The sequence below is a fragment of the Delphinus delphis genome, chromosome 7, assembly GCF_949987515.2.
Source record: "Delphinus delphis chromosome 7, mDelDel1.2, whole genome shotgun sequence".
NCBI classification, from domain to species: Eukaryota; Metazoa; Chordata; class Mammalia; order Artiodactyla; family Delphinidae; genus Delphinus; species Delphinus delphis.
In genome coordinates, this window is record NC_082689.1 from 46,471,090 (window position 1) to 46,494,625 (window position 23,536).

Consider the following 23,536-nt stretch of genomic DNA (forward strand, 5'->3'; position numbering starts at 1 on the left):
GCATTTTTCTTTCCAGCTTGATTGTTTTGCTTCACCACGGCAAATATCAAGAAAGTTTATCCAGTATTCTTACCTAATATATTTATTTTCTGTGTTTCTAAGGCTTAGTTGATTTTGATTTCATTGTCTACTTCAGTCAGTGGTGCTACTTCCACAAAATTAGCTTTCTTTTGAGTTTTCTCTAGGTATCGCTATCACTTTCATTAAGGCTTTATAATATTTTCTTTGTATCCTCTCTTCTTGGATATTAATCTATTTTTTGGTACTACAGATACTGATATTTTCAGAGGAAAGTGGAAGTAAGACCATGCTGACATATACATTATATTTTATTAATATGTGCAATGCATTTACTAACCAAAGTTAACTCATCAATAAATTTACTGATAGTCAGAAGTAATCGTTGACATATTTGTTTTTTACTTATTCCCTATCACCAAAAAGGTGCAAATATTCTTTCACAGCATTTTCAGCTCGGATGAAAAATGAAATTTCTAGACCCATGCAGAAAAAGAAAACACTCCATGGTCATGTCTATTTCTAGTGGCATTTTCTAGCAAGTTGGGAAAATACTCAAAATAAACTTCAACTTTGAACCTTGTGAATTCCATATGAATTCCAGTAAAGCCTGAGACTGACAGGAGTTTTTATTTTTTCCAAAATAGCTTTTATTTTTTCCAAAATAGCTTGAAACATAACTAAATTCAGATTCTAAATATATGTGGAGAGTCTATTGGTGTAAAAATACACAAGTCTTTAAGATGACCAGATCATGATCCTAATTACAACATATACTAGACAATTTATAATATATAATAAATTATTAAAATATATGAAGGTGTGAAAATTTACAAAATAATTTTACAAAGTAATCAAAACTTTTTGATTTATATAAAAAAATTTGATTACAGAGATTGCTTTTAACATAAGCTTTCTTAATACTTTTGGGTTTTCATGTAAGGATCCCTAGTGCCTTCATGGAAATCCTTGACAATCATTCAGAAATTATTTTTGGAAGTAGCAAATTCATGATCCATAAGAACAAGTTTAATAAAAGCCTCTCAAATCACAATATAAATTAATGGAGATAAAAAATTTGCAAATGCAAATTTGATATTTTTGAAGTTCTAAAGTCCAAATAATACTGTGTAAATGCAAAGCAAGGTAAACAAGATTATAGCTATATCTTGCCTTCGACCTTATTTTGAGGCTGAAAAAATGATGTAAACCACATTTATATACGTTAACTCAGTTTAGCAGTGGATGAATCTCACCTGTTAGTGATACCCTATGTTTAAGGAGAGTTAAATCTCATTACTGACATGGTCTAGCCTCTGGCTTCCTCTTTGACAAGATCTGTGTCACTCTTTCCCCCTCATTCACTCCAGTTTGATCACGTTGGCTCTCTTTATGTACTTTGAACTAGCCATGTCATTTCCTTCTCAGAACCATTGACCAAGCCACCATTTCTTCTGGGAACAACCTTTCACCTGAACATTTCAGGGCATTCACCTCTCCCTAGTGCTAAGATCTTGAACAACAGGGACCATCCTCCATGTTCGTGCTCCTTAAAATACTCATTCTTAAGAAATAAGGTCCAAGAACAAAGTTCCTGATTACTTTCAGGTCAGCATGGTGGCAACCTAAATGTGCCTGAAACAACGCCTCCCAACTTCCCATTAAAATGAGACATTTAAAATACATATGTTTGTGATTTAAAAAAAAACACTAGGGCTTCCCTGGTGGCACAGTGGTTGAGAGTCTGCCTGCCGATGCAGAGGACGCGGGTTCGTGCCCCGGTCCGGGAGGATCCCACATGCCGCAGAGCGGCTGGGCCTGTGAGCCATGGCCGCTGAGCCTGCACGTCCGAAGCTCCGCAACGGGAGAGGCCACAGCAGTGAGAGGCCCGCGTACCGCAAAAAACAAAACAAACAAAAAAAACCACACTAGTATATAACTTTAAGTTATGTAAAATCCCACTATCCACTAATAATACCAAATTCACAGGAATGTTCTCTTGTCATCCAGGGTCCTATGATGATACACCAGCCACTTGTGCTACCACCTGTCAAAACTATGGATGGCCCTACCTTCAGGTATTGAGTATGAATATATTACAAAAGAACATTCATGACTTGATGAAAGTAACATGTTGAAATTCCAATGAAATTGAGGATAATATGAACATGTTAACAATCATCAGAAAGATTTCACAGAATGATACATAACTCCAAATAACTTCTGAATCAAGGAAAACTTTGAAAGGCAATCTAACAAAATACAGGCTTAGGGACATCTGTCAGACTTACAAAGTCATTTCCTTGGGACCTTTGGGTATGAACTTATCCCCCATGTATTTTTTCCCTTGGCCAGAGGACTAGGAATGTTAAATTAATACGAACAGTTCTTATAAGATTTAGTAATATTAACAATTTGGTAGTATTAGCCACAAACATCACACAAACACACACACACACGTATATAATGTCTATGGCTAATCTTATTTTAACTATAACTATGTATATGTTTCTATATATACATATATAAAAAGCAAATTATGTTTCCTGTATAAAGTAATAGGGCTAGGTTGCTCTTTTGAACTAAATTCCTTTCCTCTGTAGAGTTCTTTGTTTTCTGATCCACATAGTCACTATTATATTCTTAAAAATGTCTGTAAACCTTTCCCATAATTGGAATGTAAAAAGATATTATTTATAAATAAGGGAACAGGAAAATGGGGGGTTAGCTGAATTAAAGATTTAAGTTGCTCTAGATACTATTTTTAGAACTCCCTGGCAAAGCAGTTTCAATTTCAATCCTGGGCATTAATTTCAAGCTTCAGGGGCATTGGTGCCTCCAAAAAGATTACTGTTGCAGACAGATGTGTCTTATTTATATTTAGTATTATAGTTCCATATCAGATAAGATATTATGTGATTATTATTACACCTCACATCCTCCTTCCTGACAAAATTAAAGTAGCTTTCCTGTCCTTACTTATTTTTAGACTGTGAAGTATTTAACAATTCAATCATGCATCGTCCCAATAAACTATAATAGCATTAATGAAAAATAAAGGCTACTGAATTATTTTACTTTAAATTCAAAGCTGAGTGACATAATTCCTTCTTCTGATTTTAAATTCCCAAGTCATTCTGCTGGACCCCAAAATAGACCCTCTATAATTATTCTTTGTCCCACAGCATGTCTTTGGGAACTCATCATTGTTGTTCTATCCTTTTTATGTGTCAGCTTCCTTTGCACATTGCATCTCATATGACTCACTGTTCCTTAGAGCATGGTTTGAATGCTCAAAATGCCTACTTGTATCTGACAGCTGGATTTTTCTTCCTGAACTTTTTTATGTGAAGTGGTGCCAGATCAATTTTTAAAGCCCCAATTTTGCTTATTGAAGACATACAAGAAAGAGCAGAAAATGGAAAAAGAGTCACTTACTAGGCGAAAACTGATTTTGACTTACAGTATCTGTTAGCACCAGTCATCTTCCTATGGAAATTAAGAGGATTACCCTTTTTTTTTTTTCTAAGTGTCTTTCCACCTTATAAATTCTAACATATATTGGATAGTTTGAAGGAGATAAATTGGAAGTGGCTTGAAAATGAAAGGTCCAAATTTAAGCTGCATTCTCTTCGTTAAATTGATTTCTGACTTGCAGAGTATTGGTAAGATTTTTTGTGAGACACTAATAGGCCTAATGGTAATTTTTAAAATTTTATTTCTAACAAGTAGAGTTTAAGGTGGCTAAATATTTAAATTCTAGCAAGAAAGAGGTTGAAAAAATGATCTCTAGGGAGATTAAAAAATATAACTGAGAAACAGGACTGTAGTTTGCTATCATATTAGTTTGACTCACATGTGGTTTAATTTTAACCTAATAAAAGAAGCACAGAAATGAGACTTAGGAAAGAGAACTCCTAGTTTTACCTTAGCTCATCTACCTCTACTGTGGGATATGAGGCACATCACTAAACTCTCCTGAACTCCCACCTTCCAAATCTGTAAAATAAGCAGGTTATACTGTGAGACCTTCAGGTCTATTCCAGCTCTGAGATTCTGGATCCTCTAACTGTAACTACTCTGAATTAAAGACAGGAGCTGGAAATAAAATATCATCTGAAGTTCTTTGTAACAAATACTGTGATTTGTAATAGCTCAATTCCTCTAACTTCGAATATTTTTGCTTTGCTTTATTTACATAATCATTCAGTAGACTCTGAAATTTGACAAATGGGTAAGAGGTGATAAAGAGGAAAAAACAAAGAGAATATCTCTGGCTAGACTGAATTTTGGCAATAGAAGGATCCATTTCTATTTATCACTAACATATTATATTCTTATTGAAAATTCTCTTTGACTCCAATATAGTAAAAATATTAACTTTTAAATTTATAATAATTTAAAGGTCCATTTTTACATTTAAATCTTAAACCAACTGAAACTGAATCTCAGATATAAACTTTTTCCCAAAATTGATGGACAGTTGTAGCAACACGTTTTACTAAACAATTCATCCTTCCTATTACTGATTTGAAACATAACTAAATTGTTCTATTTACTAAATTATATTAACAAAATTATTTTGGATTCTAGAGTACATTTGTCTTATTGTTGTTTGTTATTTGTTTAGCTGACCTTTAAAATTATTTATTATCTTGACTGCATTACATTTACACATTATTTGGGGAAAAATTAAGCATCTTTATACATTTTAGTTTTGTATGTATTAATACAAATGTCTCTTTATTTATTAAAAATCATTTTATGTCCATAAGATAATTATATATTTTCTTCAGAACGGCTCTCCATGCAGGAGAAGTGCCTGTTTCTTAAAGATCAGAGAAGATTTTTACACAGAGCAAGATGAAAGTTTTCTCAGCAAATAATATGAATAGTTCAGACAATCAGGAGTGAGTCCAGTTGGTTAGAACAGTAAGAACTAAATTAAGGTAAATTTGGAAACTAAAAAGTATTCGTATTCCACTAAACTAATGAAACTTAAATTCCAGGACTTTCACTCGAATAAGATCCTTTCAAGACTCCGCATTTAACTTTGAGTTTATGATTTGGTGCTGTTTTTTTTTAAAAGAGGAATCCTATAAGTGTGTTAGTTTTCTCCAATCCAAGATCATAGCATATAAGTCCCCAAGTTGTCAGTGCTTTGGTTCCTACATCTCATCTGGTAAGGCAGTAAGGGTACCCAAGGAGCAAGGGGGCCACGGGTGTGTAATATGAGATACTGGCCACTGAGGGCTGGTCTGGTGTGTAGCACATCTCTCCTTCTAGCTAAGCTTTTGACTTATGCATGTCACATAAATAGACTGGAGTTTGGCTGCCCCATCCATAAAATAGGAGATTAAACTAAATCTGAGAAAAAGAAAAAAAAAACCAGAAAGTTGCTCTAAGATCCTCCTTAATTCTAACTCTTCCCAGGCACTGTGCCTCATGGTTTTATCTCTATCTCCAAAGGGTACATTTTACCTTCTGTCTTTTGTCCTTTAATTTGGCATGTCCGTCTTTCTTGTCCCCGAGCTACAATACAGAGGCATCTGTAAAGAGCTATTTTAAACCTCTTTGTAGTACATCTTTTAGTGCCTGTAAACTCAATAAGTACGTTTACAAATTATATTAAAATGCTCCCTGGAAATTATATCTTTACTGTTTAAACTATGTTTATAGATCAACTTCATGCATGATTGTCTTACTGTCCCTTGAAAAATTTATAGCACACTATCTTATTGCTCAGTTAAAAACAGGTAAACTAAGAGATATCATTATTCTAGAAGGCATAATTAATGACCTGTTACCAAAAGTAGGTATAAAAATATGTAACATATATATATTTTAAAAACTGGAATTCTTTTGAATATTTTAAAAAATTATTTTTATCTTTTATTTTTAAACTATTTTAAAGGTTACACTCCATTTACATATTTTTTTTTTTTTGTGGTACGCAGGCCTCTCACTGCTGGGGCCTCTCCCGTTGCGGAGCACAGGCTCCGGACGCGCAGGCTCAGCGGCCATGGCTCACGGGCCCAGCCGCTCCGCGGCATGCGGGATCCCCCCGGACCGGGGCACGAACCCGTGTCCCCTGCACTGGCAGGCAGACTCCCAACCACTGCGCCACCAGGGAAGCCCCATTTACATATATTTTTTAACGTAATTCTTAAAAGAGTCAAAAGATGCAATATTCTAACAGTTAGAATGTCCAAAAAATACCTATTCTCATCTTTCTGTGTAATGAGCCATGTTTCCAATAAAAATTATTCAAAAAAATTATGGATTCAACAAAATGAGTTTAACACAAACGATGAGGAACATTTGCTACATATACCTGTCATTTATGTTAACTTACATATCTCACATGCAAAATAAAGCATGAACCTAAGTATAACACACCACCTCAGTAAGTCAGTATTGTTATTGATCCAGTGACTTGGGGTTCTCATTTTCAGTGCCAAAAATGTCTACTAATATTCTTTTGAATCTCTAAGAGATTTCCGTATTATTATGCATCCTATAAATGGTGGTATTCTTTACAAATACACTTCTCTGAAACCACCTTGCTAACTTACTTTCAGTACGCGGGCCTCTCACTGTTGTGGCCTCTCCCGTTGCGAAGCACAGGTTCTGGACACGCAGGCTCAGCGGCCATGGGCCACGGGCCCAGCTGATCCGCGGCATGTGGGATCTTCCCAGACCGGGGCATGAACCCGTGTCCCCTGCATCGGCAGGCGGACTCTCAACCACTGTGCCACCAGGGAAGCCCTGCTAACTTACTTTTAATCAGACTGCCTTTTAGTGCATAAAGTTGTTCTACTTTGCATTGATCCCTGAAATAGTCCTTTCTTTGACATCTATAAAAAATTCCATACACTAAATTGTTTTTGAGCATAGTAGACTTCACTGCAGATTTTCATATGAAAGATTCAGGAGAGATTCACAGATTAGCAATGCAAACAATTTCAAATCAAGTGGTAGACATCACCATTTTAAAAAGGTCACTTGGAGAGTGGTATGGACATATATACACTACCAAATGTAAAATAGCTAGCTAGTGGGAAGCAGCCACATAGCACAGGGAGATCAGCTCAGTGCTTTGTGTCCATCTAGAGGGGTTGGATAGGGAGTGTGGGAGGGAGACGCAAGAGGGAGGAGATATGGGGATATAGGTTATGTATAGCTGATTCACTTTGTTATACAGGAGAAACTAACACACCATTATAAAGCAATTGTACTCCAATACAGATGTTAAAAAAATAAAAAGGTCACTTGGTTCTTCCAATATTTTATCTATTTCCAGCCTCTTTCCATCTTTCTGGATCCACGCTCTTCTTTATCACTCATTTTCCTTCTTCCCTTTTAGGAGTGGAAATAATACATTTTCTATTCTTGAAGCATGAAGAGGAGATTTCTGCTTCTTATATTTGAGCAACTGCTAACACTTATGGCCATGTGGCTGTTCTATCCCATGTTACTTTTGATGTATTTTACAAAAAAAAATATAATTCCTTCTGTAAGAAGAATTCTGGTGTCAATGTTAATGATCATTATTTAATAAGTTATGGTAACAATTTGTTAATAATGACAATTATTTAATATTTAATTTAATAAGTAAAAATAAGTTGTCATTGAAGTTTAACGGGAACCATGTTATATGTAGTATAGACACTATAAACTTTCATACGTTTATTTACTTATCATTTGTCCTTTTCACATTTGCTTTACATTAAGTTACAATTTGTCTGATTCATTTTTCTCACTACAGTGCCCAGCATAATAGTTCTCAAATGCAATGCATTTTTATTTTTGGTAGAATTGAATTTCTTCATTTAATATGTGTTACACTTTAAACCAGTGATCTACAAACTGGGGTATGCATACCCCTAAGGAGTAAGCAGAAACAGCTTGTTTTACAGAAATCAATTTCCAGATTCTTAACCTTCATTTGAACTCCATCCTAGAACTGATCTGCCACAGAAAATTACTAAGGTCTAAGCTTCAGGCCACTTCTCACTTTTTCTTTCATAGTGCTCCTTTTACTTCTTTACACACACACACACATACACACATGCACTATTTCACCCTTCTGAGCCTTACTATAAAGCATTTCTGCAGGATGTAACAATCTCCTAGGGCATAAATGAGGGGACAGGGATGATGGATACACTGATGTTTGCCAAGCCTTCTTAAAAGGGACACATGACTTTCCCACTTTCTTCATCTCATTAATGATGTAGTTCTAATAAAATTTTGCTTTATGTGTTTAAAAATTATGTATCAAAATTTATAATAAATTTATTATGTTTTCATCTAGAGTATAAACTCTAGAGCCAAACTGGTTCAAATCCTGAATCAAACAATTTTTTTAATTATCTGCTGAAGTTAATAAACGTACTTGTGCCTCAATTTCCTCAAAGGTAAACCTGGGATAAACAGTACCTACTTTATATGTTTTAATAATGTGATCATATAGTCTGAAAAGGTAAATATTATTTTTTCATGTATTATAATATAAAGTAGCATATCATTTATTATGTATCATTGGTGTTTCCAGACTTGGTGGCCACTCTGTACATGAACTGATGGAAGTAGAGGCAGAAGTATATAGTGCTTAGGTCATGGCTTGAAATTGAGTAAGCCTTCCAAAAGTTTTAGCTACTATTATCATCATTGTTATTAGTATTATTATTTCTAATAAAAATTGTAATGGTAATGCAATTGGGAAGGATTTTTAAAACATTCATTCAGATAGGATTTTTTTTAATGAAATTTCAACCTAGGTATACATATTTTGTTGTATAAAAGATTTTGAGCAGAGAAGACTTCATTGAAAATTTTGCTAGGAAAAGATTAGGAGAGGTTTGCATAGTAGCCATGCAAACACTTCAAAGGAAAAGGAAGATATTGCAACATTATAGTTTAAGTGTCACCTGCTCACTCAGTAATCTGTTTCTACATCCCTCCATCTTTCCTGCTCCACTCTGTCTTTACTCCTTCTATTTCTGTATTATGCTTTTTCCTGCTCTCTTTCAATGTGGTCATTTAAAAGAATTTGAAAAATAAAGTTCAGTAGAATAAAATTCTATCAGGGAAAGATGGATAGTGGAGTAGAATATAATGTCAATGAGATTAAGAAATGAAGTAAAATTTCCAACTGTCAAGAAGAGAGCATTCATTTCTCTACAAATGATTGCGTAGGTATTAAATTGTTGTTGCATTTACATTTCATTGAAAAAGAATACTATAACAGTCATAGTTTAAAATGTCATCATTTAAAATGTGCCCAAAATTACGTTTTGCAAATGACCTAGTAACTTAAATGAGTGAAGTTTTTTAAAAAATTACTTTATAAATAGTGTCAACAGAAAAGTTAGAACACTGCACTAGATTGGCATGTTTAATTCATCTTTGCATTTCCTCTTCCATGAAAAGTACACTTAAAATAAGTTTATTAATAAATATGAATATAGCATGTTTATCATGAAAATAGGATGTTATAATATCATACCTTTCATTGTACCATGGATCTGTAACCAAAACAACTAACTTTATGTTCTTGACTTAATTACAGGAGGATGTATTGGATCTGGGATAAGGTGACTAGGTACTACACATATCACATGGAAATGAGCTCTTGCTGTTGTTAGTAAGAAAATAAATATAAGGCTTTGCAAGCAGTGGGTTGGAAGATACCATAAGGGCTTCTCTTTTGTTGTTAAGGATAATAAATTATAAGGAGGTTAAGAAAGGTCCTTTGCAACTGGAGCTTATAGCTCTATGTGTAATAATTTATATTTGTAACTTATGATTAACAAATAACTTACTTTTATTTTTTGATAATGAAGTTTTATTTTTGATAATGAAGAACATTATAATTTGCAAAAACATAAGAGGTTGTCATTAGATGTGGGAAAACTCCACAGCTTTTTTCCAAGATGCATTGACCCATATAAAAAGCAATCACGGGCTTCCCTGGTGGCACAGTGGTTGAGAGTCCGCCTGCCGATGCAGGGGACACGGGTTCGTGTCCCGGTCCATGAAGATCCCACATGCCGCGGAGCGGCTGGGCCCGTGAGCCATGGCCGCTGAGCCTGCGCGTCCGGAGCCTGTGCTCCACAACGGGAGAGGCCACAACAGTGAGAGGCCCGCGTACCGCCAAAAAAAAAAAAAGCAATCAGTTGAACAAAGAGTACCTATCTTGAAAGGGTTTTTTATCATATTTGAAAAGCTTATTTAATGGGATAGACCCATACTTATGATTAAGAATCAGACCCCTCAACCAAATCTCAGCCAGAGTCCATTAGACTCCAGATTAATTCTAACAGTCATTAGGGTGTGGATTTCCCCTCTGTAGGAAAACCGTGCATTAAAAAAAAAAAGCACCTCTCTCCCCCTACAGAAAACCTTGTCTGTTTCACTTAGATATTTTATTATTTTTTCATTTGTCTTTCACCCTATCTCCCAGGCCTTCCTTAAGCTTCCTTTCAAAGCAAATTATTTACCTTTCTATGGAATAGATCAATTTTGACAAAATTTTCCCTCTTCCCCAATTATGCAGACCCTAACATGAACACAACAAAGTGAAATTATCAATCAGCCTATGCCACAATTCACTTATACATGTCAGGGTCATAATTTTGCTAGTTTTTAACTTTGAGACAGTTCTTCCTAAACTGCCCATATTTATAACGTTCCTAGATTATCTAACTTTCTGTCTGTGTTAATCCATCAGTCACAATATATTTATAAATGGCCAGATGGGCAAGCCTTTCCACTTTTTGGCTTATTCCATTAATGTATAGAGTCTTGCTAATAAATTTAATGATATTTATACATCTACTAGTTATTGAAAATAAATGAAAACACATTTACATTTATTGACTCCTGTTTAAGTGACCACATTTCTACCTAAAGTAGTGGAGAAATGCCTAGGACCTAGGAAGAATAAAGGGTGTGGTATATGAGGAAACCACAGTCATTTACTGTATTTTACAGGAAGTTCCTGCTGTGACTAAAAGTTCTTTGCTCTCTCAGACTGCTGTAGATATAAGACAAAGAGAAACGCAACACAGATAATTATAGCTTTTAATATGCTGAATGTAAAGCACTTCTACCAATGAGAAACAGACCCTGGATTTAAAGGAAACGAATGCTATAATTCAATGAGCCTGGCAAATATACCTGGCAACAATAACACAAGACAGATGCACTATTACTGTTTTAGGTTGTTTTAGAGAAATCAAAACCTCCAGATGAAAATTCAACACTTCTCTGTCAAATGTTTTGTCTGTATGACACCAAATATCACCTTAAGTGAGAGAAATTCGAGTAACCAGTAACTGTCAACTGCCAATGGTAAAAATTACCTCATTGGGCATATCCACATCTTTTAAATAAAATTTGGCTATTGTTAGTTAGGCTTTAAGCAAGAGATCTCCTATCTATAAAGAAAAAATTATGGCCATGCTGAATTTATTATTTGTTATCTCACACATAGAGTAAACTTGTTTTTCACATTTACTATAAAATTAGTAACAAACTCTAACTTCAAATCATTTGGGATTCCGGTTTATAGAGTGTGCTAATCTTAGTTACATATTTCCTGAAAAATTTATTATTGTGTATTTATTCTCAATTTTTTCCAAAGCCTTTGGACATTTAATAAGGGATCCAGAAAACAGTGCTGTGACACAAAGATTGCCATATTACTGGAAACATTAATGCATGCATACACATAAAATCACAAAATACTTTAGAATGAATTTTACTATCATAAGAGTAAGTTTTCTGAATCATAGCAGACCTTAGAATTCATCTTTCAGCCAAAACATAAACATATACCTCAACAATATCTTATTAAGATAGTTTCTGTGTTTTCTTTACTGGGGGAAAAAGACATTGTATGCTTTTATAAATTCTCAGATTCTACTTGGTATTTCATAGACTATTTGGTGGAAATTATACATGAATACACACAAACATACATACATACATACATACGTGTAACTTGAAACACATTAGCAGAAATTCAGATGCATTCTGAGAAAAAAATACATGCAATGAAAATAAAGAGAAAGAGGTGTGTTTGTTCACAAAGACATACTAAATTAAAAAGAATAAGGCGATATTTTTGGTTCACACTTTGTAGTGGCTGGTTTGGAAAGTTATATCTTTGTAGCCAGAACAATTCTTCTATTATCCTCTATTCTTAATGTCTGTTAGTTTCTATTATTGTCTTTGAAGGTTAACTGCGTCTTTAAAAATTTTTAGTAGTGAACAGGGAGGAGTTATTTTTTCTCTTACAAGTCCCACCTAAATACTGTAATGTAAACTGTAATTTCTATTCTCTCTATTACAGCTCTATTGCTTGGAAGTCTTTGGTGCCATTTCCAGGTACAGAGCTTTAAAAAGCCCTATATTCAAAAAAAAATAAAAAAATAAAAAAATAAAAAGCCCTATATTCAATCTTCTAATACATTAGCTTCATAGTTTTGTAGGACTAGATGGATCCTTACAGTTTTTTGAGACAACCCCACATTTTTGAAATGAAAAACTGAGAATCAGGTAAATAAAAAGACTGATTAAAAGAAACAAAATAGTAATCTGTTGTCACCAACAGAATTAGTATCCATTTTACTTCAGTACACTTATACTGACTATTCTATAAAATGCCCACAAACTACCTAATCATGTCCCTTAAAAGTTATCTATAAGCAACACTCCACTCTTCACACAAATTTAATTTTCCCCCGTATTCTTCTGGACATTTTCTTATATGTTTCCCTTGGAACTTAACAAAGTATTCTCTGATATTGACTCTAAGATCATCACTATTATTGACAGATTTGATAAGTCTTCTTTCATGATGCCCTAAAACAAATTGTCACGTATGGTTAAATCTGGACTTCAAAAAACTACCCCATTTTTGGATTCATGTCCTATCCATTGTCCATTGAATTGTCAAGTTATTTTCTAACTGGGATCACATAATATGTTGATGTATCTTAAATTTCAGGTAGTTGTTGCCACAGAATCTCTCATGCAGTTTCAGTTCAAACCCTGATCAAATAAGCAGCGTGATTAATATTTCTATTTTTAAAAATTTGGCCCTATCAAATAACTTTCTGAAATTGCTCTCCATATCCTGACATGATGAGGGTACCACTCAGTTAACAGAGGGCATTCACATGTGCTTAGAGACTTTGTAACCACTCTGTCTATATGAGGTCTCTCAACTGCCATTTTATTTTATTTTTCTCTCTTTATGTAGTAAGTTGGACCTATTTAGCCCCAGGGCCTTAAGAAATTATTATGCAATTAGTATTTATGTTGAAAAAATACATATTACACAAGATAAAGCTGGACTTGTTAGCAGGAGCATCAAACTGACTTCAAACACTGGTGAAGTAGACAAAAACAAAGATAAAGCACACACTGTTCACTAAATGTAACTCTTTTGAGTCACTGGTTTTTAAATCTGCCTGAACCCATATGTAAATACATTAGTCTAAAAATACTAATTTTCAAGTGAAATCTCAGTAATAAAGATCACTTGATCACTTGTGGATATAGTTAGGTGTTCATACTTTATATTGAGGGTGTTATTAGCTCATTTCACAGGATTTTGCATACCTGGGATAAGTTCCCAGTGACAGCATAGAGTACCCAAACGGATTTGAGTTAGGAGACATGTTTCTAGTCTCTCCTTTGCCTCAGACCTGTTGCGTGAATGTGATCACGACACTTCACTTCTTTGGTATTTTGTCCTCATCTATAAAGTAAATTTTTGTACCAAATTGATTTTATTTATATTGTGAAAAAGTGATATTTAATCATGCAATGCATATACTAAATAATAAACATGCAATGCATATACTTCCAAAGTATATAAATAATAACATGCAATGCATATACTTCCAAAAGTCATGTTGTATACTGTTTTTCTAATTCTGAAAAAGAGATCCCTTCTGGAGTCAGAAAGATCTCAAGTCTTATGTGATTGCTCATAGAATGAGCAATTTCAAGGTAGAAATTACATAACATTATTTAATATGGTCCATTTTTCCCTGAAGTATACTTTAATGCTCTTAATATAAGCAGAGAAACAAAATTGAATGTAAAAGAATGGTGAGGTTTATTCATTTTAATATCCTTCCTCTAGGATCTAGCATGATGGTGGGCACATAGTAAGGGATTACTCCATAAACATTGGTCTTTCAGTGATAATTTTGCTCTGTGGGAGAACATGTGCTTCACATAAACTTTAAAATATTGCTGATAAATATCTGCATAGCCAGTGACTATTTGGGGGAGTGAAATACATCAGGGTCCAGAGAAAGTTCTGGTTAAGAGTATATGTTTAGAAGTCAGAGTCACAGTCTGGAGTCCTAGCTGTTCACTGCATTAGTGAGATGACTTTGAGTTTCCTTATCTGGAAAAATAAAAGAGAGAGTGTAATAATTTGTTACTCTTAGAATTAAATATGGTAGCATGCTTACAGTGGCTGGGACAGTGCTTATCACACAGTAAACACTCAGTAAATGGTAGCTATTACTATTTAAATTATCCTGTAATTCTGATTTCAATTGTTGCAAATAACACCAAATTAAGACTTGATTTATAATGATTTATTCCCTACTATCTACTTTTGATCTTTTGCTAATAGATTTCTGAATGTTACCTCAAGGAATTTCTGACAATTTCTGCTCTCCCTTTATTAGTTAGTGGAACTAGGATGGGATGCTTAGTGCAAATACCCCTCCTTTTCCCCACTTCCTCCTTTTCCCCTACCAGCATCTATATGCTTGAAATAATGTGCAGGGAACTTTGAATGTTGTTGAAGAAGAAAGAGGGGGTTGTTTTGTTCTGTTTTATGGGACCTAACCTACGATGATGAGGACGTAAAACTCAGAGGGTGGCATGGCACCTATGCTTTACTGGGCATGAATTGGGTGGAGCTGCTAGGGAGCTAAAGATGAAGGAAATGTTTTCATGAGAGTATTAGTAAAACTCTGGATAGATCCCAGGTGTCAACACAGCAGAGGGTAATATTAAAGACCATTTTCTACCAGTTCTGCACAGAACACAACAGGTCTCTGGCCCCAAGAGTTGAAGGCTTTGAGAGCATCAGGAGATAGTGCCTTTGTGCTATCATTTTCAGGATGAAGCAGTAAGAAATATCAAGAGTAAAGTCACTTCCAGTGATTCTAAAGACAGAGGGCATAGAATAAAGAGGTCAGAGTTCTAGACAAAGTAGGGTGTGTGTTGGCCCTACGAAAGAGACTGGCCTATGAAGCATTTCCTTAGAGATTTCAAGAGTTATGTGGGACTTTGCAGGATGCTGGAGGTCGCATGTTCTAAGGAGCAGACAAAATTAGAAATTTGGGGGTTATTGATGATACGACTTGGTATCCAGAGGCTTCTACAGTCTAACAAGATTTCAGTCACAAGAATAATTATGGAAAAGTTTATTTAGATATAAATTAAGATAAATGTTTAACTAGTATGGAGCCAAGAATAGATTTCAAAGTGTCTGAATTTATGAAAATTGTAAGTGAACTATGGGATTACCCAGCTGATTTAAGGTACCTTGGGCTTTTACATGAGTCACCTGGCAATAAGGAGGTATGTGATATTTCCTAGCAAAGTTATTTTCAGATGGGAAAAAATGAATATAGCTACTTCCACATGGGAGGTCCTGCTACTGATCTATGTAATCCTAAGGATTAATCTATTCATGGTTTAAATAGTTCTACCTAAGAAAGGTAACATGTAACTTCTTGTAAGTCAGCATTCACAGATACCCTCCCTCTAATGTGTTCAGAGGAAATTCTCAAATGGCTTTAAAACCCTTAATCCTTTCTCAAAACCCATGCAAAGCATTCAGTATCCTGATATCTTAAGTCTACTTAAAATAAACTTCTAGACATGTATTGTTACTGTATTTATGTGTAAATAATCTGAGAGTGGATACTAGAGATTGTCTTTCTTTCATCTTCCTTTCTGAACACTAGCCTTTCCCCACACCTCCACTCTCTTGTATCACTTACACGTATATTTCAAAATGCTTCTTTCTTTTTACTCAAGATACCACTCAAACATATGTACTCCTGAAATGTAAACTCACGTTATCTCCTGCCAAGTTCAGATTCCAAATTAAGTTGCCTAAGGCCCTTAATGATTTGGTTTCCTCTAGCCAGTATTTGACAAGAATTCATATCTGCTTTCAATGTATCCTTTTAATAGATTTAAAAAAATTTTTTAGCCTGCCCTGAGTTTTATTTGTGGCTGTAGGCAAATAGGTGAAACTTGGCAAAGAATCATGCTCTACGATGATCTTCACCATAGGGACAGCTGCCTCTCCCTACTGGTCCAATTCTTTCCTTTTAAAAAATTTCAGAAGAAGAAATATAATTATGACCATTAGCCTATTTGAGCTGTACCTTCAACCAGTTTCATTGCAATGTCATTTTTATACTTTGAAAAAACAGCGGTTCATTAAAGAACAGATTTTTCCAAGATATGCATTATGAACAGTAAAATGCATTATAAATTCATGAAAGAAATTTCATCTCTTTCAGACTTAGTTCATTAAATGATTCTTTTAATCAGACTGGTTCTTGACACAAAAGACAGAAACTTTTCTCTTAAATTCATCTGGCAAAGATACAATCTTTTAAACACATGAAATATCAGCAGATTTAATTAACTTCAAGCACTATATGAAAATGATTTTTAATGCTCTTACTATGAAGGCTCTTTTAGAAATGTTAGTATCTATTTCATTTTATAGCTTTTAGAGTAATTTCTATTAGGAATGTATATAGTTCCGTGTGAGAGTGGCAACTGAAGGTTCATTGATTATTAGGGCAAACAGAGGTTAAGTTGGCATATGAGCCAGTCTCTGCTTCCATAAAGCTTAGCTTGTGGCTCCTGAACTAATAGTTATTAATCATAGCATTTTTTTAAACTATGTTTAATGGCTTAATATTATGCTATTTATCTTCATAATGGCTTCAGGCAGATAGCATAGATCCTTTAGTGGTAGATTTATACCTCTAGTTAAAATAATCTAAGGAAGGCCTTTTTAATGCATTTTAATTTAACCTCACATACAGTAAATATTTTCTTTAAATAATAGCTCTTTAGCAAAAGAAAATGTATTTCTTTGTTTTAATTTTGAATATACGAAATGGTATATTTATCAACAAGGAAGTGTTTAAAATTAGATAATTTTTAAAATACCTTTATGAAATTCTGGGAAATTTTTCTTCAGGTTTTATTTAGACTCTAGCTCTGAGAACTAACTCAACCCAACTGTATTAGTCTGTTAGGGCTATCCTAAAAAATCACAGCCTGGGAGCCTTGAGAAACAGAAATTAATTTTCTCACAGTTCTGGATGCTGGAAGTTCAATACCTTGGTGTTGACATGTTTGGTTTCTCTTGAGACTCTCTTATTGGCTTGCAGATGTCCACCTTCTCATTATGTCCACATATGGCCTTTTCTCTGTATGTGAGCATCCGTGGCGTCTCTTTCTCTTTTCATAAGGACACCAGTCCTATCAGATTAGGGAGCCACACTTAGGACCTCATTTAACCGTAATAACCTCCTTAAAGGCCCCATCTCCAAATACAGTCACATTGGGGGTTATATCTTCAACAGAATAAGTTTGGAGAGGGGGGGAAATTTACTCCATAATGCCAAGAATTTCTAAGAAATTTTTCAAAGAAAATGGAGTTGAAATAGGTAAGAGTTATTGGAAACTTTTTAATTAATCCCAAGTAATAACTGGGTTTATTCCCTAAGTAAAAAACTAAGCATCCTGTTGACATAAAATGAATAGACTGCCAGTTATTTCTACAGCAAAAAAAAAAAGGGGGTTTATTCAGGATCAGCAGAGGACTGCAATTCAGGGTCTACAATCCTGGCAAGCCACATGCAAGTCACCCACAATAAATGGAGAGGAGACCTCTTTATAGAGGGGAAAAGGAATTTGGGAAGGCTATAGTAAACAGAGTCCGTGGCTTTTCACTGGCTGAGTTATGGCAGTCTCTCATTGGCTGAACTCTTGCAAGGAAAAAAGAGGAAGTCTTTCTTCTTCCTGTTGGGTTTTGCTATAGTTGTAGGGTGTGAGAACTGCTTCTGTTCTCCTGACTCTATTTTAATTGAGGTTTCTGTTTATTAATTTCTACATTTCCCATTTTTGAGCACAATCTTTCTCTAAAATCATTGTGGTCAAGAGTCAGTTTTTCCAGTTTCAGTGGCTTTTTGTCCCTCAATGCCAGGAAGAATATTTCCTGGGTATAGTGTCCCTTGTTAAAGGGAGAATGCACAAATTGGAAACCTATTGAGGTCATATTCAAGTAAAAATGAGCGGTAGGAAGGAGAGCTCTCAGGTAATTTTTATTTAAGGTCCATATGCTATCAGGATCACAGTCATCTGAAGTGTTATGTCATAATCAAAGGTTTGGCAGATGAACTTGCAAAAGGCCTGGTCTGGATATCTTGGGAAAGCTATCTCATCAGATGTTGTTTCCTTCAATTCTTGGAAATCTTTACTTTCAGGTCACCAGATGATATGCCTGTAAGTCAGGGTTTGGTGCTTTCTTTAGGTGTGTCATGTGAATCCAAGAGTCTGTTCCTTAGAATTTGGCAGGACAAAGGTTGGTTAGCAGCACCTGATAGGGGTCTTTCCAGTGAGGTTGAAGAGAGCCTTCTGTAGGTATCTTTTCCAATAGATGTAATCTCCAGTTTGCAAGGTGTTATGCTTAAGGTCTTCATCTCCTGAAACACACTGTGAAAAGACTGCGCTACCAAAACATGATTGTTTTTAATAGAAGCAGTTAGACCTCTGTAATACTGGAGTATCTCTCCTTTTATAAGTTGTGGGTCAAAAGAGGCAGGAGCCAAATGCATTGGGTGCCCTGTGATTATCTCAAAGGGTGAAAGTTCTATGAGTTCCAAAAGAGTGGATCTAATCTTTAGAAAGACCAACAGCAATGCTTTTGGCCAAGGTATTTGGAGGGCCTCACAAACTTTGCCAATTGAGTCTTAATACTGCTATTAGTGCATTCAACTAAACCAGAAGATCGAGTGTGGTAAGTGCAGTGAAAGCGTAAAACCGGCCAAATAACACAGACTTGTTGAAGTACCTGAGCAGTAAAATGAGTTGTTGGATCATTATGAAATTTGAGAGTAGTCCCCCAGGTAGGGATAATCTTTTCCAAAAGGACTTTGCTACAGTAGTCTGTCTGCAAGGAAAGGCTTCAGTCCAGTGTAAAAACATGCAGACCCTGACTAAAACTTATTTATATTCATGAGACAGACGACATTTTATGAAATCCATTTGACAGACCTCAAACGATCCATTAGGAAGTTTAAAATGTTCAGGAGCAATACAAACAGGCTTCCCTGGGTTGTATTTTGGACAAGTGGGACAAATGACATAAGAACTTTTTGTAGCCTTGTTAATGTTTCCCCACCCATATTGATTCATGAATGCTATCATTTTGTCAGTAAACCAATGGTTTAATGCATGTACAACAGTGAGGAGTGAGAATCTGAGAGTCTGCAGTAGGACTGGGTTGTTTTTTGGTCCAAACCAGAGCCTTCTCTTTTTGTCAAAGCAACAATTATTGAATTTCCAATCTGGTTCTTCCTTTTCTGAGGCCAACTGTTGGGCTTCTCTAGCCAGTTTTTATAACTTATCATTTGGGGAAATATACCTTTTGACCATGACAGAGGTTTGGCTGCTGTTGGTTCCTTTAAGGAAATGATTTCCCCTAGCTTCCAGGCAGTCAAGTTTAGAATTCCCTGGAATCTTAGTAATAGCTAAAGTGGCAATAATTGCATTTAGTAATTCCTGAACATAAGGGTCATTTTTTGTTTTATTTTTTCTGGAAGTAAAGAAGTCACACTGCTTCCACAACATTCCAAAATCATGAGCTACTCTGAAAGCATATCTACTATCAGTATAAATATTGACAGTTTTGCCCTTGGCTAAAGTACAAGCCCATGTAAGAACATATAATTCAGCCTGTTAGGCTGAAGTAGACATAGGTGAAATGCTGCCTCAACAGTATCAAAATGTGTTGCAGTAGCATAGCCAGCACAATATTTCCCATTGTCACCTTTTAAATAAGAACCAACAGTGAACCATGAGAAGTCAGTGTTTCCTAAAGGAATTTCCAGCAGATCATCCTGAAGAGTCAGGAGGTGAACTGTCAGCATTAAGCAGTTGTGAGGAACTTTGTCAGTGAGAGAGAGGAGAAGAGGAGCAAGGTGAAGATTACTGCAACTTGAAAGAGTTATATGAGGAGCGGTTTTAAAAAAGGACTTCATAGGAGGTGAGGTGGCTGATTGAGAAATGTTAAGTGTGATGGGAATTCAGGAAAGCCTCTATAGCATGAGGTACAAAAATGGTTAGGGAGAAATCCCACAACAATTTTCTCAGTAGTCTTAACCAAAAAGGCAGTGGCAGTAATGGCTCAAAGGCAATATCCCAGTGTCCCTGGGTCCAATTGCTGGCTATAATACCCTATGGGTCAACGGTGGTCCCCATGTTTTTGGGTGACTACCCCAAGGACATTTGCTTCCTTTTCATATACAAAAAGAAAAAAAGGGAGTCTGATAATTGAGATGCCCAAGAGCAGGTGGGTTCATCAGACTCTCCTTTAAGGACTTAGAGACTGTATTGTCCAGTTTTTCCCACAAAATTGGGTCAGGGCTGTTGTTGTTGAATGAAACATACAGAGGTTTTGTCATAACAGAGAAATTTGGAATCCAATTTCAGCAATAACCAACTAGCCTGAAAAAACCTTGCAGTTGGTGCTTGGTTTTGTGCAAGTTCCCCATAAAAATGGAAAGGAGACCTCTTTTACAGAGAAGGAAAGGAAGTTGGGAGGACTATAGTAAACAGAGTCTATGGCTTTCCTTTGGCTGAGTTGTGATAGTCTCTTGTTGGCTGAGCTCTTGCCAAGAAAGAAGATGAAGTCTTCTTCCTGTTGGGCTCTACCATCATTGTAGGGCATGAGAGCTCCCCTTTCTGGCCTCCTGGCTCTATTTGAATTGAGATGTCTGTTTATTAATTTTTACAATTGATATCTTCTATATGCCAATAACTTCCCAATTTAAATTGTTATGTAAGAGCTTCTTACATATCAGCCCTTCAGTAAGAACTTTTAGCCAAATATTTTATAAACCATTCATAATGATAAACCCTTTCATGGCTGAATATCAAACTGGTGTCAGAAACACTGTTAGTTTCCTGTTATAGACACTATTAGATGACACAATGGCTTATAAAAATGTTTCTCTGTTAGTAAGTATACTTTTCAAATCTATACTCTTCCTCAGATTCTTCAGAAGGATTTCTCTTTCTTTTGTGATTCAATATTTTTCAAGCATGCCCCTTTTTAAAAAAGTTTATTTTATTTTGGTTGCTGATCATGGCCTGAAGATAGACCTGCTCGCCGACAGACATCTTGAGAATTTCCCTTGGTTATGCTCACTGTTCTCTAGGCTTTCATCAAAACCCCTTTTCATGTCAGAAGTTTAAAGGCAAGCAGATAAGCATAATTTTAGCCAAAGTCCCAACATTTACAAAGCATTTATCTAGATTTTTCTAGAGTGGAATTGTCTCATATCCTATATCCTATCATCTGGAACTCTCACACTTTGACCAATAGAATGCATTAAAACCTCTTCACCAGGGCCCTTGCTACTTCTTCCTTCCCCGTAGGGCTTGACTTATGGGATTAACCCTTAACCATAGAGATTGTTGAGACAGCACCAGTGTCTACTCCTAACCAAATCAATTAATCAATCAACAAAAACAATGTATTTCTTGTTTTCTGGGAAATAAAATTCCTGATGAATGGGGGGAAAATGTACAAAAAGAATAGACACACATCTCTGGCCTTGTTTTGTTTTAAAACCAAAAACACCTACATTTACTAATTTCTTGGTGAGTACAGCTCACAATCCTCTGAGCTTCAGAGAAGATATTAAATTTGGGATGGAGTGTGTGTCAATTTTTTGTCTGTTGGGTAGGCACTGGCTGTTTCTGAGTCCACCTCTACATTAATTGGAATGCCTCCATGGTCCTGGGAAAATCCGTCTTAAATGTCCATGTTTCTATGTGTTTTTCTTCAACCTCTGGGTATTCAGTGTGTAGCTGGTGTAAAGATAGTAGATGGCATACGGTGCATAGGTTGCCATTTAGATCCTATTTTTAGCCAAGATTCACATGTGTACTTTGGTTTTAGACATTATTTATTCTATTATGATGAAGGAAAGATTGTGTTTTCAACATCCTACAGATCTAGCTGCTAATAATTATGACCTCTCGGGGCAAAGTAGATTTTAAATGAGTTCATTATGGCATGCTGCTGCCTACATTAATATGTGAGCAGTGAGTTTAAAACGTGGTCATCTATTTATAACTTTACTATTTAAAGTTACTTTTATATTTAGGAATGAAATACTATTGACTAATATTGAGGAATTCAAACACCTTTTTGGCTAAGAATATGCTAATTGACCTCTTAGGCAACTACACTTATACAACTTTCCATACTTGCACCCTAATAAAACATGGTAGAAAAGAGAACTTTCTTCCCATAAATGAAATTTTTGCATAAATAAAATATTTGCTATGCTGATGTCCCTATTTAGATATTGTACTTCCCATTCCTCCTGCTGTGTGAAAATTAATGATAACCAATATTAAAATTGTATCATAATAATAATTCACATTGAGTGCTTACTGATGTGTCAGAAAATGTTAGCTCACTACATACTAACACATAAACCCTAAATAGGATATACTACAATTATTCACATTTTATGTAGATATCAAAATTAGAGGGATAAAATGATTTGCCTAGGTTATTTAGATACATAGTGACAGTTTATATCAGCACTCAATGAAATACTGACTCAATCAGTGACTAACTCTATAAAAATAGTCTTTCTCACTTCTCCCAAGATGAAAATGTAAGCAAAGCAACTCTGGGTTGACTTCTCTGGTATTTTATATCTATTGAGACATAAATCACAGTTTTTGCGTCAGCCCTGGTGCTGTCAACATACAAATTTTAGCTTGAATAGAGATTATTTTAAGGTCAGGCCAATAACAATTACTTCAGGGAGTTTTTCTACCAGAATTGTTGAAGAGAAGAATAATTTCCATTATTTTGCTGAAAATTTAGCTGCCCCAAACCTACTTTTGTCCTTTTGGTATATGAATAACAAAGTCTTAAATAATATAGTTCTATAACATTCTCTTGCTTTCCTCATATGGGGGGGAGATAAAATTTAATTAACTGATAAAAATATGATATAACAATTATGGTAGGGCAGACATCAGATAGATAGCAATTACCTTAAAAGGTTTAAAATATAACAGCTGACAATAATCACATATACAATGTCAGGGGAAACAGAATGAATGTTTGAATCTCTAAACTTCAAAATTCTGAGAGATAAATACTGTGTCTTTTTGATATTCATGC

The 23,536-nt window shown here is 35.2% G+C and overlaps 1 protein-coding gene across 3 annotated transcripts in view; it reads left to right on the plus strand.

The window, feature by feature from the left end:
* Positions 1 to 23,536, plus strand: part of CALCRL (calcitonin receptor like receptor) — a 104,854-nt gene that overhangs the window by 17,546 nt on the left and 63,772 nt on the right. Inside the window, exon 2 of one of the 3 annotated variants that reach the window (XM_060016460.1) lies at positions 2,029 to 2,096. The exons of the other annotated variants lie outside the window; for them this stretch is intronic. The gene's annotated coding sequence lies outside the window, so the exon portion shown is untranslated. The remainder of the gene's footprint in view (positions 1 to 2,028; positions 2,097 to 23,536) is intronic. 3 annotated transcript variants of the gene reach the window in all.